We start from the raw sequence: 16,201 nt of genomic DNA, 5'->3' as shown, positions 1-16,201 counted from the left end.
TTCTTCATCTGTAAAATGGCTATAATTAAGCTTACCCTCCTTTGTAAGATGCGTGGAGATCTAAGAACTAAGTATTATTTAGGAGTTGTGATATTGATACTGGCTACCAAATGTGGAGTTCTTCACTCCAGACTTGATCCAACTTCCATTGAAATCAATGAGAGTTTTGCTATGGGAGAGTTTTTCTCAATGGGAGAAAGACTGAGTCCAAAGATCGAGACCAAATAGCAGAATTTGCTTAGCAAAATATTCCAAGATCCAGACTTTGTAATGGTTATTGTATTATACTCAGTAGGAAGGAGAAGAAAGAAGCAGCCTGATGGCAAAAATATTTATAGTAAAAAATATGCAGTGGAAAAAGCCTTGCAACAAAGAGAAGGTGTCCTTAAATGGGACCTTCAAAGGACAACCCCTAAGGAAATTGAAACAAACCTTAATTGAAAAAAGCCTTGTGCCCTTATGATAAAGCTACAGTAGAATATGTTCAATAACTGGGACATTCTCAGATGGTAAGCCTCGACTAAGGGTGTGGGTGCCTGATGAAAGATTCTAGCTGATAAATAGAGCACAAGAGCCTATGCTAATTGTACAGAAAAAAGAAATATTTTCAACCAATTCTGGCACCCGGGGAAAGAAATATTCATGATGATAATAATACAAAATAAAATACTAGCTGAACAGACTTAAACTTTTAGAAATCACTTTGACACTTCACAAATGTTTAGATTCAAGTCTGTATTCCTTTTGTTACACCTGTCTTAAGTTTTATGTATGTTATATGTTCAGTGGACCTATCACTGGGTCACAAAAATTACATGTCCCTATGTACAAAGAACAAAGAGGTCAAAAAAGAGTGCCAGGAAAGATAAACAAGATTTTATAGACAAAATGGCAACAGATGCACAGATCACCATAGCACAACATAACATGAAGACACTGTTTAATATCACTAGATAGCTGTGATGCAGAAGAATAAACACCAGCCATCCAGTCCAAGATAATGAGAATAATTTAACAATGAAGACATCAGAACGATTAAATAGATGGAGGCAGTATTTTAGTTAACTACTGAATGAGGAAAGAGAAGATCTGGACATCAAATTAGGGCCTATCACTAGAGTAGAAGTAAAGAGAGAAGTCAATTAGTTAAAAAGTGGAAATGCACTAGGTCCAGATAACATTCCCATGGACGTCCTTAATGCAGAAATGAAGAACACAGTAGACATTTTGGTAGGCCCTTACAAAAGATATGGGAAGACAAAAAAACACCAATCAAGCAGAAAAATGGTCATATAGTGAAGCTGCCAAAGAAAGGAGACCTCAGTCCGTGCAAAAATTGGAGGGACAAGCAATTGCTACCCATCCCCAGTAGAATTCTTACACGCATGATCCTAGACAGATTAAAGAAAACAGTAGATTCAAGGTTACAACAAGAACAGTGAGAGTTCAGACAGGAGAAATCATGCATAGATCAAATAGTAACCCTATGTAACATCATAGAAGTGTCAGTCAAATGTCAGTCACTGCCCTATGCAAATTTCAAAGCTTTCTAAAAGCCTTTGTCACAGTGGATAGAAAGGTGTTATGATAGCTGCTGTGCTGCTGTGGAATGTCTCAGAAAATTGTGAATATTTTCAGAGCTTCTAAGAAAATGGCACGCCCAGTAATAAATAATAGCAAACTGACTAAGCCATTTCAGGTAACCACTGGCATCGGACAAGGATCACCTATGACCTTGCTAGTGGTACCAGATTGGGTAATGAGAGAGACCACAGAACAACCAAGGGGTACACAATAGACTTCCATACAGAAGCTAGAAGACCTTGACTTTACAGACGACATCAACCTGCTGTCCTATACCCATCAAGATATGGTTTCAACCCTACTAACTCAGCATAGATCTGAAGATCATATATTTTAGCTTGCATGAGAATCAATACACAACAGGAAACACCAATAACGCTTTCTGGGACTGACATTGAAGAGGTCCAACATTTCATATATCTTCGCAGCATGTTAAAACCAGAATAGCAAAAGCCAGACATGCCTTTGCAATGCTAAAGCAATCTGGAGGAACAGAAACCTCACCCTCCAGACTAAACTTCAGATATTTAACCCTATTGTAAAGCCAGTCTTACTATATGGCACTAAAACATGGAGACTTTTCTAGACAAATCATCAACATCAGCTGACCAGAAGAAAATAATTAATGAAGAGCTTTGGAGAAGGATGAAAGAGAAACTGATAGGACAGGAAATTATGGAAAGAAAATAGACATGGCTAGGACACACATGGAGAAAAGAATCGAACAACATAAGAAGTCAGGCACTGGACTGGAATTCCCAGAGCAGGAGGTGATGAAGTAAACCAAGGACTGCTTGGGAACACACAACAGAAATACAATTGAAAGCTAAGACTGCAGCAAGAGACCACCAAAGATGAAGGCAGTGGTGAAAGCCCCATATTCTACATGAAATAAAGAGGCCTAAGTCAAGTCATATACAAAGAAAATAAAACCCTAAAAATAACCAACCCTGCTTTGCTTGCCTTTCTCCGCCACTGCCTTATTTATTAATTATTAACTATTCTTCTAAGCCTCAGTTCAGAAAAGCATCCTTCTTCAGGAAAGCACTTATGCATGTGCTTAAGTCCACAATGCTTAATGCTTAAGTCCATAATGTTTAATGCTTAATGCCTTCCTAAATCTGGGCCCATACCAGGACTGAAGCCCCATTGTGTTAATGCAGAGTAAAAGACAGTTCCTGAATCCAAAGAGACTACATTCTTAGACACCAACCCTGCAAAGGCATAGGCATCCGTAACTTTATGCACTATGATTTCAACAAAGCTGTTACAGTTTACACCAGTTGGGATTCTGGCCCTGTAAGTATTCCATTGACTTCACTGGGAATATTCATGGCATGTGCACAAGCTTTTGTAGAATCAGCCTAAATAATAAAGACAGACAAACAGAAATAACCAAAAAATAATAACCAAAAAACATACCATCATATGTAACATGACAAAAGTATAGATCAGATGAAGCTACAACTTTAATGCATGTTTTTTTCTAGAATTCTTCCCTGAGGTAAACCCATTATAGCTACATGTGGGATGAATAAGGGTCATCAAGATCTAAATGTATCTAGTAGGACGTGTATGTTTGAATGGCTCAGGGCTGGTAGTGCCTTGAATTAATTGCCTTATTTAGATTAATATTTGCTTGTTAATGAAATATTAGCCAATTACAGTAGAGTAACATGGCATAATTATTTAGAGGGATATCTAGCATTAGTGTAAATAGCTTTAAAATCACAAAGTAATTTGGCTCCACATTGAATTGCTTGTGTAACTTCAGTTAATTGCACATCAAGTAGAGGTATTGAAATATTAATCAATGCTTGTTTTTATTATTAATTAACATTACAATGATATGTTTAAATAACCCCCCAATAACATGATCGAAAAATCTCTGTCAGTAACTTGGTGCGTGAGAGAGACATGATCCAAACAATTCCATATGTTTATTCATTGCTAACATGTCTAAAATAGGAAGATACAATTTCCATTTATTCGTTCTGTTACAGTCCTGATGATCACAGTGGTATTTCCCTCTGATATACCATTGTAAGCCTCCTGTTAGATACCATCTTTTGTGTGAGAAGAACTAGACCAAACTCTCTTTTGAGGGCATCGGTGTTGCTTTTTAATCTATTAAGGGAGCACTGTTGAGTGATGTGAAGAATTCCTCTAGCTACCCTCAACTTTTCATGATGTACCCCTACCCATGCTTAGCCCAGGAAATAGAGGCCAGGAGCCAGCACAATGGGGCTCCGATCTAGCCTCTAGGTACTATTATAATTCTGCTACTACTACTACAACTACTACTAATAATAAATCTCAAGCACCTCACAGATGACACACTGTAAATAACCAGAACTATAACCACTGTTTTCTTAATATCCTTGTTACTAAACTGGATCATCATTATTTTGGGATATTCAAAATGGATTAAAATAAAGATTTTATGAAACATTGGAAAAAAGTCCCTGGTTTTCTCTTATTCGTTTGAAGCCCCTTGCATTTTGTCAAATTATATTGCTTTAACATTATTCAGAGGTCCAGGATTCATCATGTTGGAGGCAGGAACTAAAAGAAGATAAATCAGTGGGTGGTTATCAGATTAATGTTGCAAAATCCAATAGTCAAGGTTTTTCTCTACAAACAATCCCCTTTATCTTATTTTAAAGGATAGGGATCTATAAACCACTTATTTCTGTCACCCTAACAGTATAAAAGGGTCTCCCTCACCAGCTGCATTAATATAACTTAATCCTTGCTGTATCCTGTTTCAATCTCCTGACAAATAAAAACCGCCTTTGCTGCATGTGTCAAGGCGCTGTTGCTCATAACAGCTGCAGAGCTTCTTTTTCTCATGTGATTTTTAGCTTTTCCAGGGCTGGCTGAAGGATTTTCTTTTCAAGTATCTGTCTCCCAAAGTTTTCTCAAGTGATTAAATTCCTAACAGCACTGACTCAGTGAATTTACAAATCTATTTATTTTAGAAGAATTTTTCCTTGATTTATAAGGAGAAAGGGAAAGGAAATAGCTAGAGAGATGGATCAAATTATGAACTTAGGGTCTTTCAGCAGTTCTGCTTACCCTGCAATACAGCACTTAATATTATTTTATTGCAAATTTAGGGCTAGATTGTAACAAGTAACACCCGCTGTCCTCTCCAAGGCTACAATTAGAATCTGGACATAACAGGTGGGGAGGGAGTGGGGTCATCATTTACCACTACTCCTCTCCAAGGACAAATAAAGCCTGTAACAATCTAGCCCTTAATTTCAGAATATAACAACATCAGGCAATAAAAGAGAAAAATGTTAATAACAGTTTGATTATTTTTGCAACATAAAATAATACTAACCATCATCATCAAGGACTAACTACTGTATTATGCGGCTTTCAAAAGCCATTGTGAGGTGGATATACTGACAAAGGAAAATGTCTTTAAGACTGAGGATTTTTTATTGTATTTTAGCGCATTTTATGCTAAAGAAAGATGCCAGATGGATAGCGTTCAAGACTGAAACTTTCCCCCACAAGGGTGAGAAGGCCATTCAGTTCCCAAACCCATACAAGGATGGCCTGGTGATTAGGGAACTAGCCTAATATTTGAGAGATTAGGGTTCACTTCCCTCCTCTCCTATCTGACCTTGAGTAAGTCACTTACCCGCTCAGTTCCCCCTCTGCAAAATGGAGACAACAGTTCTTCTTTTCCTCACAGAGGAGTTTTGAAGATACATACATTAAAGATTGGAAGGTGCTTAGTTACTATGGTAATAGGGGCCACGTTAAGGCCACAGATAGTCTGTGGTACCCTCTCAGCCAAGCACTGTATCTAAAACCACTAACTTATTCCACATAAGCAACTAAAGAGATTTCAGTTGGTTACTGCGAATCTAAGCTGTATTCAAAAGACTAAGAAGAAAGAGTCTTAGCCAAATAGAAATCTCCTGAGGTATTTAAATCATAGGACAATTTCTGCTTCAGTAAGCCAAATAGCCATATGCCACTCATTAGAATTAATGAATAGCAAGACCAATAACAGTAATAGTCACAAAAATCTGCCAAATATTGTTTTTCTTTTTAACAAAATTAAGGGATGTCTTGTGATTTGATATTATGGCTTGAAGAGTCCTTGCAACCTAATACAGTACCTCTAGATCCCCATTTATTATTGCAATTAATTGTTTACTCTGCCTTATTTCTTGATATTTTAGGTTCTATCATACCATTTGGATCAGAATCACAGCAAATTTCCAAACCATTTGCTGTACTTGCAGGTCAGATAGACATTCCCATAATATAATTTGGTACCTCAATTATCAGAACAGAGTACAGTTATTCTTTCCTACACCACTGGGTTGGAATTTTATTGGCAGCCTGATTCTGATCCCACATCTTCAATGTGACTTCACTGATTTCTGTGGAGTTACTCCAGATTAACACTAGTGTGAGATCAGAATCAAACCCATGTCCAGGCCAGTACATTGAAAAGACCTTTACTTAGCTGTGTTAGCTGAATTATCCATAAACTAGGGAGAGATTAGTGTACAGAAGAATTCTGTACCACCCACATGGGTTTTCTCTGGCGTTCAATAAGAAAAAGCATTGGAGGCTTGCTATTTTTGACTTAACTGCATACTTTAAATATTCATTAAACCCATTTCCCACTTGCATACAATAAACCAACTCAACATGATGCACTCGTAAGCTTGTAAATCTCCTACATGGGGAGAAAAAGGTCTTCCCTTTTTACATGCAGAAATTGCCATTCTCAGAAAACACACACAAAGACAACAACAACAAATTGTTAAGATTCAGTTCTGCAAAGGTGAATTCTGTATATAAGTTAACCCTTCCAAGGATCGTAGCCAACATATATTCTCTCCATTGCTGCTACATGGTTTGCAATTATTTGCACTTCCCTTTACTGATAAATGAACTCTTATTGTATGCTGTAAAGAACACCTAGACATAACAACATACATAAGCTGTATGTAATAATAAGCTGTTACATGTTGTGCCAGATGATGAGCTGCTATGTAATAATCAAAGAATACTGATATGTAACTATGGTATGAACACTGTTAAGTGACTTGGGTCAGAGAGGTAAAATTACTATATAACTATGGTGGTTTATTAAAATTTCTGTATGACTATATTGATCTAACTTAACAGAGGGCTGTCGGAAGAACAAACAGAAGAGCAACACAATAGATCTAGATATGCAACCTTCAGCAAATGCTTGAAAGACAATGGGGAATACTATCAGCTTCAAGGAGCCTCCAGGATGATGCAAGCCTTATTTTGCCAGCCTGGGACCCTAGAGATAAAAACAACACAAAATGGTTAAAAAGCCCCTCTGGAGGGGTCAGTTGTCAGAAGCTCTCCAGGAAGACAAGCTGACAGAGGAAGACTCTGCAGAAGGAATCTAAAGAAGTTGGCTGTTCTAGATCCAGGGAGAGGCAGACATTCCTAGGGTTATTGTTTCTCAGCTCTGTTTACTCTAAATAAAGAATATTTTATTTTAAGAAGGCTTTTTGTTTACTCTAGCAACCACTTGTCACAGCTCCCAGAGGGAACAGAACTGCCAGGTCTGAGCCTAAGTCAGACCTTCTGAGGTAATGACAGTTAGTACCAAGGCACTGTAACCCAAGACCTAATCTGGAAGTGGCAGAATTTCATATTTCCACCCTAAGATGTGCTGGTTGGAGGACCAAGAAGGCTGTATTCAAAGAGACCAAAGATTTAGTTCACCCAATAACTGTGACACATGTCACAAAGTTTTACAGTTTGCCTAATGTGCAGAGTGGAAGTTTCATAATTCACAAATACGTTTTCCTCAGATTTTAATGACTTTTCCTTTGAGGCAAATTATATAATCAAGAAGTGAAGGCTCTACACCCGGCTCTGAAACACAGGGCATCTGTTTTTATATTTAAAAATGAATTCAGTGTTGAGAGGTGCCACACTATGATAACACTGTGGATTGAACTCCTCTATTTAGCTACAGAATAAGCACTGCCTGTGGAAGATGCTGCTGGAGCCTAACCAATGTGCCTCAACATTTTGCTGAAGGGAGCACATCTAATGGAGAGCTTATTCTCTGTCCCTGTTTGATCCTGGGCCTCTCTGTCCTGGTTGTCAGTAAGCCCTGGTCTACACTACGAGTTCAGGTCAAATTTAGCAGCATTAGATTGATTTAACCCTGCACCTGTCCACATGACGAAGCCATTTTTGTTTACTTAAAGGGCTCTTAAAATCAATTCCTCCCCAACGAGGGGAATAGCACTGAAATTGACCCTGCTGGGTCGAATTTGGGGTACTGTGGATGCAATTTGACGGTATTGGCCTCCGGGAGCTATCCCAGAGTGCTCCCTTGTGACTGCTCTGGACAGCACTCTCAACTCAGATATACTGGCCAGGTAGACAGGAAAAGCCCCTCAAACTTTTGAATTTCATTTCCTGTTTGGCCACCATGGCGAGCTGATCAGCACAGGTGACTATGCAGAGCTCATCAGCACAGGTGACCATGGAGTCCCAGAATCGAAAAAGAGCTCCAGCATGGACCAAACGGGAGGTACTGGATCTGATCGCTATATGGGGAGATGAATCCGTGCTATCAAAACTCCGTTCTAAAAGACTAAATGATTAAGTGCACCCAGTCACCAGGGTGATTAGAAGAGTGCAGCAGGGCGCACTGCGCATCAGAGAACCTTTGAAAACCAGTTTCATGACTGGCCAGGCTACGGTGTGAAAGTTCTGTTTGTTTCTCCTTGATGAAAACCTGCCCCCTTGGTTCACTCTACTTCCTTGTAAGCCAACCGCCCTCCCCTCCCACCTTTGATCTCCGCTTGCAGAGGCAATAAAGTCATTGTTTGAAATTCATGCATTCTTTATTAATTCATCACACAAATGGGGGGATAACTGCCAAGGTAGCCACTGGAGGGGTGGAGGAGGAGGGAAGCACAGAGGTGGGGTAGTTGTAGGGGCACCCCCTAGAATGCAGCTCATGCAGCTCATCATAGAAGCGGCACATCTGGGGCTCTGACCCGAAGTGGCAGTGGCTGTTTGCCTCTCTGGTTCTTTGGTAGGCTTGCCTGATATTCCAGGCAGGACTGAATCTCCATTAGACGAAACTTAAAGAAGGGAATAACCTGGAGTCACTCCCATTTATGTCCAGGTGTCCCTGACCGACCTCACCGAGGCCAGCCAGGAGCACCCATGTCTGCCCAGGCACTCCCAACCGATCTTACCGAGGCCAGCCAGGAGGAACCAGGAGACAGCAGCAGAAGGTACAATACGGCTGCTAACCATCTTTGCTAACTTGCAAAGGCAAGGAGCTGCTGCTGTGTAGCAATGCAGTACCGCGTCTGCCAGCAGCACCCAGGAGACGTATGGTGACAGTGAGCTGAGCGGGCTCCATGCTTCCCATGGTATTTCGTCTGCACGGGTAACCCAGGAAAAAAGGTGAGAAACGATTTTTTGCCATTGCTTTCACGGGCGGTGGGGAGGGGGGCGGATGACATGTACCCAGAACCACCCGTGACACTGTTTTTGCCCCATCAGGCATTGGGAGCTCAACCCAGAATTCCAATGGGCGGCAGAGACTGCGGGAACTGTGGATAGCTACCCACAGTGCAACGCTCCGAAAGTTGACGCTAGGCTCGGTACTGTAGACACACTCCGCTGACTTAATGGTCTTAAGTGGGGACACACACAATTGACTGTATCAAACTGATTTCTAAAAAATCAACTTATATTAAATCGACCTAATTTCATAGTGTAGACATTCATAAGGGAGTGCTAGTTACTACCAACTGTGCTGAGGCTTTGGGTGTGGACCCCTGACCAATAACCTGGACTGAGACTACCAAGTTATTTCACCCACATAGGCCACTAAACAGCTATTAAAGGTTAAAAGTGATTTTCATTTACTATCAACCATAGGAGGACTTCAGCTGGGGCAGGAGAGCTGAAAGGCCCCAACATCTCATAACTAAATCCTCTTAATAGCTTTCTTTTTTCTGATCTAGTCTGTTTCAATTTAAATGGCTAGTAAAATGTGACTTTTTTAAAAAATAAAAAAGGAAATTGTGAGAGCTGTGTGTTAAGTATGTGGGACTGTCTTCCTCAGAAGACTAAAGTTTCTGAATCCCTTGTTGGTGGGATCATTGGGATTCACTTTTACTATCCATCTGAGAAGCTTTGCTACAGTATAGCATAGGTTGTAGTAACTGGTGGCATTTAAAAAAAATCTTTACTTATATCTTTTCATTATTTCCAGAGCCATATTAGGAATTTCCTTAATGCGTGAGGTGATGTTACATGACAATTACACAATAATGGAAGAACTGGCATAAAAATTATCTTGTTTTTCTTGTGGGTTTTTTTTTTTTTGCCCTTTGATTTCAGTGATACAAAATAAAAACAACCCTTGAATACAATTGTATTTAGGATATATCTGTATCTATCCCCAGAGCAAATTTATACTGGTTGTTGTGCAATTTATTATATAAGCAACCATTACAAAATGACATATTTGTCTATGTGAAAAGACTTGAAGGAAGGGAGAACTCAAAAGCAGAGTTTTTCAGGTGTCACCGTGCTCTTCAAAGATGAGTGTTCTGACTAATCAAGACGACTCCAGACATTTACCACAATCTTTAATTCCTTGCACCCTGCTGTTATTTTCTTCAGCTGGTCTTTAGCTAAAATGGTATTTCCTAAAGATGACTGGGACTAAAAACTATAGGCTTGATGTTTCCCCCTCGTATTCATGCCAGCGTTACTCTGGTGTGAGTCTACTAAGCTGAATGGAATTATTCCAAAAGGACACCAGTGCAAGTAAGAGGAGAATCTCTATATAGTTGTTTGTTTTCCTCTCCCTCCCTGCTTCCCCCCAGATCTATAACCTTAAAGTCTGGTTTAAAAACAAACTGACAGTGAACAACAGCAACAATTGTGGACATGGATCTGACTGAGGGATCCAGTTTATATGTGTGCAGTATGAAGATGGGGAGGTAACATGAAAGAGAACAACATTCTAAACTATATATAAAGGAAAGAAATGCAGCAAAAATCCCAGGGGTGCATGAAAAAAAACATTTACCCTCTTAACTAATTTTATTCAAACTTGGCTTGTTTCTTAGAGTCCAGTGAAAAATGCATTGCAAGCTATGTTTGAACAAAACTGTATTGAACTTAATTGAGTTAAGCATGCTGCACACATTTTCTTTTTGGAATATACAGGACAAGTAGGGGTTATTTTACTGTGATGGGTTATTTTTTCAAACATGGGCAGAATTAAAAAGTGACAACAGATTTTGCTAAAATTTCTCTCTCTCTCTCACACACAACACACACACACACACACACACACACACAAATAGCCTTTTGTCAAAGGCTAAGGGGCTGATCCAAAGCCTGCTGAAATCACAAGAAAGACTCACATTTACTTCCAGGGATTTGCACAAGGCCCTAGAGCACGAACAATTTCAACCTAAGAGGAATTTGTTTGGAAAGGTTCAGAGTAACTGAAAAAATGAGAGGGGATGACAAGTTGCATTTAAGTTTTAAAGACTGTGGTCATGGCTGTTCTCCCTACAATACAGAAAGAAAATCCATTTATGAGACTCAAATGAAGATGAACCAGACAGCAATAGCACAGAATGACATCTTGACAGTGAGGATTTTTCAGAAAGTACAAGCAAATAGCAGTGACTGATGATCTTCAGGCTTCTACTGAATTGCAGAGAAGTGCTGAGACCAATGGTTCTAGAAATGCCCATCAAAGATCTGAAAGCAGAACCAAAGTATCTGTGCAAATGCCAAATGTGTTTGCTGCTGAACTTCACAGTTTAGATTTAAATGCAGGATTACTAATTTGGCCAACCATCATATAGTTTTCTATCCCACTAAAGAAAGGAATGATATAACTGGGGTAAAGCCGGTAAATGAGAGCTATATTCATAAATGTTATTTAGCAGATGTCACTAGGACAGCAGAGGAAGGGAAATTAAATTAAATTAATAGTAGAAGTAGTATTGCATTAATGGCTAAGAAACAGAGATCAGGACTGTATTGTGCTAGGCGCTGGATATGCACAAAGAACAAAAAGATAGTCCTCCCCTTAAATACCTTAAATGTGAATGATACTCACTGAGACATACATATTTTAATGATTGTCTGATTTACCAAACTCGGTACCACTACTAATTATTTGCATTTCTATAGTGAATCTGAAAATTCTTCGTGGACATTAATTAAGCCATTGTTTTTCATTTGTTTTGCACTTCCAGGATCTGTCTGGGACTGGAAATGATGGAATCCCTTGAGAGAGACTGTTCATGCAGGATTTCTGGCTTCTTCAGAAGCAGGAACTACAAGACATCTCTCAAATCAGTTCTTGAAAGATTTCAAGCTACCTCTGGAAAGCCCCAGTGGTTTGAATGGTTCAGATAAGGTTGGATAAGACATACCCAGTGCCAAATTCTGCCCTCAGTTTTACCAGCAAAATTCAGAGTCACTGTATTAAAGGAGTGACACTCACTCCAGATTTACACTGCTGGAACAGAGATGAGATTTTGGCAGAGCTATATAATGGAATGAGCACATATTTGCGAGCCAGGAACTCCTGAGATCAAGCCCTTGCTCTGCCACTGAGTCACTGAGCCAGACTCTTATTTCAGTAACACCAGTGTAGAACCAGAGTAACTCTATTAAACTTATTGGAATGAATTTCACTCCCACACACTTAGCTGCACCATAAATTGCTGGGAAGACATTAAGAGAAACAAATGTTGAGATTGCCACTCAGGGGTTATTATTCAACCATATTAAGAAAATCATCATGTTTTCAAGTTCTTATCCAGGTGGTTCATTCTACCTAGGGAGCCTCTCAGGCGCATTCTGAGTATTCCTAATTGCATGAACAAGATGAGAATGCGACTGTATTTTCCCCCACAGTGCGAGACTGTAAACACTTTAGTTGTATGCAGTTTTGTTGTAGCTGTGTCAGTCCCAAGGTATTAGGGAGATAAGGTGGGTCAGGCAATATCCTTTATTGGACCAAGTTCTGTTAGTGAGAGAAACAAGCTTTCAAGCTACGCAGACCTGAGGAAGAACTCTGTGTAACTCGGAAGCGTGTCTCTCTCACCAACAGAAGTTGGTCCAATAAAAGATATTACCTCACCCACCTTGACTCTAACACCTCAGTTGATATTTTAAAATAATAATCATCATAGTTGTGCCTGCAAAATATGAGCCTGTGCTAGAAATTGTGCACACAAGTATCAGTTTGTACACACAACCTATTTGATTTGAAAATTCCACGTTGTATCAGTAATTGCAAAGTATATGCATGAACTAATTAAGCGTTGCTAATTCACCCAACATAGCTGCATGATGTTGATCAGAGAGGACTGGAACAGGAAACAAATCCTTTAGCTCTTTAATATTATGTAAGTATTCTCATAGAAATTGCTGTACAAGACTGTCTAACAGCCTACCCAAATAAACCTCTTTAATCAAATGTACAGTGAAGCTGATCTCCTTCAGAGTGCCATCTTACTCTGTATTTAGACAGCACTGAGTTCCTGACATGTAACATGCCTTCTATGAGCAATTTCCGTGTAGGTATTTTGTAATTTGTGTCTTTACTTCTTCTAGATCAAATGTGATTGGATAAGTTCGTTGTGCAGAAAAGATCAGAATGCATTAAAGAAGCAATGACAGAAAATGCAAATGTCATGGAACAAATAAATAACTCCTGATTCAGCCCAAATTAAGGAGACACTGAGAGATTAGAGAAAATTGATAAAGAAAGAGTAAACCTTACCAAGGAAAAAGCTTAGGGCTAAATCCTCTTCTGTGCCACACTCTACAGAGCAAAGGAAAAGTGGATTAAACTATCATTATGCTCCCTGACCCCTGGGGCAAGTACCACAATTACACATCAAAACCGGGTGTACTAGCAGCCAGTTAGAAACACAGAGGGCCATTTGTGTATGAAAATACCTGTATGGATGGTACCTGCACAAAGATACACACAAAGCTTTGAAAACCAGGACTTAAAGTCCCTCATGATTACAGCTAGAGCAGGTCAGGCATTTTTTGACAAAATATTTTTTCACCAGAAAAAATGCTGCTTTGTTGAAACCAAAACTGCCCATGAATCAGCGTCAGTTTCGATGAATAAAAAAAAAGTTGAAAAAGGTTTCAAAATTGTTGAAATGTTCTGAAATGTGTATGAATTGCATGTGAGCCCACAATGTGATGCAGTTTTGAGAAAAGCTAATATCATTCTGGGGTCAAGCTAACAGGGGTGGTGTATGTAAGCCCTGGTGAGGCCCCAGCTATAGAAGTGTGTCCAGTTTGGGGCACCACACTTTAAGAAAGATGTGGACAAATTGGAGAAAGTACAGAGGAGAGCTACAAAAATGATAATGGATTAAAAAACCTGACCTATGAGGAAATATTTAAAAAACTGGGCAATTTTAGTCTTGAGAAAAAAAAATTATGTTAGGGGCTCCAGGTCCACCATGAGTCGGACAAGAAGTAATGGATTTACCCTGCAGCAAGGGCAATTCGGGTTAGGAATTAGGAAAAACTTTCTAACTATAAGGATAGTTAAGTTCTGGAATAGTTTTCCAAGGGAGATTGTGGAATCCCCATCTTTGGAGGGTTTTTAAGAACAGATTAGACAAACACCTGTAAAGGATAGTCTGGTGGTTTACTTGGTCCTGCCTCAGTTCAGGGGGCTGAATTACACGCCTTCTTGAGGTCCCTTCCAGCCCTCCATTTCTTTGATTTTAATCCAATCAAAATAAGAAAAGAAAGTGGGTTAAAAATAAACAAGGTCAAAAATCAAAGCAAAATGTTTCAAAAAAAAATTAAATGAGAGGATTTGATGGACCCAAACTGAAAATTGTTTTGGTTTTATGGTTCACAAAAAGTTTGGAGATTTCAACTTTTCAGTTTTGAAGCTCTTGAAAATAGTTGAAGGATAGGAAGACTATTTCCTGCCCACCTCTGATTACATCATTCAGTGATTTCAATTTCCCAAATAGCATTTTTTCTTTTCCCTCTGGCCCAATCCTGAAAGTCTGGGCTTTCTGTCCCCTGCAAAATATGTCTTTTGTCCTACTTTACCAAAAGAGCTCCATCTCAGCTGAGATGGTTTTATTCTCAAAATCAAAGAGCTTCTCATCCCACACTTCTGCATCTATCCCAAACAATTTATAGAAGTACAAGATTGCAGCATCTTCAAGATATCCGTACAGTAGTGCACCATATTTACAACTGGTTCAGCACCAACACTTGACATATTCAGCTGACATTTCAATTCGGTTTTTGATGTGTCCTTGAAAGTCTGGCATAGCAACAAGGGCAAAACATAAAATAAAATAAAAAGGTTTTATTGTGCTCTAAAGCACTTTTCTGTATAGTTGCGTAAGTGAATCCCACCGAGAGATTTTAGAGCCTGAAACTACTGTTATGCAACATGTATTGATTTTCCCCCTGCATGCTTAAGCTCATCAGCTGACACTGCATTTGTTTTCTTTAAAAAGTTTGAATACCACTTTTGTTTGCATCTGAGGCCAAAACAGGGCCCATGGGATGAATGACACAGAGCCCTGGTGTCTCAGTTAAATTGAAGCCCCTTTACATTGCTCTGGCATTGTCTAGGGGCCTTCAGATGTTTGTTTAAATTATATGTACTGCCCACCAGGTGCAAAGAGGCCTCAGTAGAAAGGGGAGTCAAACCCACAGCGGCCAAAATGAAGTCTTAAGTTCTCACACCAAATATTAGACTATTTTTTTAGGGGGAGGGATAGCTCAGTGGTCTGAGCATTGGCCTGCTAAACCCAGGGTTGTGAGTTCAATCCTTGAGAGGGCCACCTAGGGATCTGGGGCAAAATCAGTACTTGGTCCTGCTAGTGAAGGCAGGGTCTGGACTCGATGACCTTTCAAGGTCCCTTCCAGTTCTAGGAGGTTGGTATATCTCCAATTATTACCTTAGCTTGGCATCATGGTCATTTTAGGAAGCAGAGCATGGGAGATTGGCCTTACACTGACCCCTTACCACTGGAGGCCTAGGGTCAAGTCCTAGGTCAGGTCACAAGTAAAACTGAATTTGTAAGGTCTCATCCTAGTCCCCTCTCAGGCTCAACACAAAATCACACAGTATGGAGGCATCTGACAAGCTCAGTAGCTGCCTCTGAGAAGAGTGTGGAAAGGCAGGGAATTGGTTGCAGTTTACTGCTGCATCACCATGGATGGGCACATTTGTAATATCTGTAACTCAAATATAAATCTAGGGAGCCACATGGGTAAATAAATAGCGATTCCTCACATTTCTGATGACCAGCCACACCCTCATATTGGGGGAGGGAGAAAAAAAACTCTTCATGTTCATTCTCCCCATCTTCATTCTCAGCCAAGCGATGCTATTAGCCACGACATATACATATATATATATGCCATGTGCCTGAAAATTGCATTCAACTTTTCAAACTGTTAAATAAAATTGGTGCTTTAAGAATAAGTGAACACCAAGGACTTTTTCTTCATTCCAAATGCCTTCTGAATTAAACTCACCTCCCATTTTATTGTGCTTAAGAAGCGC

The sequence above is a fragment of the Mauremys mutica genome, chromosome 8 (assembly GCF_020497125.1).
Source record: "Mauremys mutica isolate MM-2020 ecotype Southern chromosome 8, ASM2049712v1, whole genome shotgun sequence".
In the NCBI taxonomy this organism is placed as follows: domain Eukaryota; kingdom Metazoa; phylum Chordata; order Testudines; family Geoemydidae; genus Mauremys; species Mauremys mutica.
Note: the sequence above shows the minus strand (reverse complement) of the source record.